The sequence below is a fragment of the Physeter macrocephalus genome, chromosome 9, assembly GCF_002837175.3.
Source record: "Physeter macrocephalus isolate SW-GA chromosome 9, ASM283717v5, whole genome shotgun sequence".
In the NCBI taxonomy this organism is placed as follows: Eukaryota; Metazoa; Chordata; class Mammalia; order Artiodactyla; family Physeteridae; genus Physeter; species Physeter macrocephalus.
Window position 1 is genome coordinate 96856689 of NC_041222.1, and position 306 is coordinate 96856994.

Below are 306 nucleotides of genomic sequence, written 5' to 3' on the forward strand. Positions count from 1 at the left end.
CCCCTCTCCTCGCGCACCAGGAAGCAAAGAGGGAAGAAGAGGTCTCTTGCCTCTTCGGCAGGTCCAGACCTTTTCCCGGACTCCCTCCCGACCAGCCGTGGCGCACTAACCCCTTCAGGCCGTGTTCACACCGCCAACCCCAGCCCTCTCCCGGCTTCCGACCGAAGCCCGAGCCTCAGCTCCCAGCCCCCGCCCGCCCCGGCGGGTGAGCAGACAATCCTCTCGGGCTGGTGAGTGCCGGTCGGCACCCATCCTCTGTGCGGAAATCTCACCGCTTTGCCCTCCGCACCCGTTACTGCGCTCTCC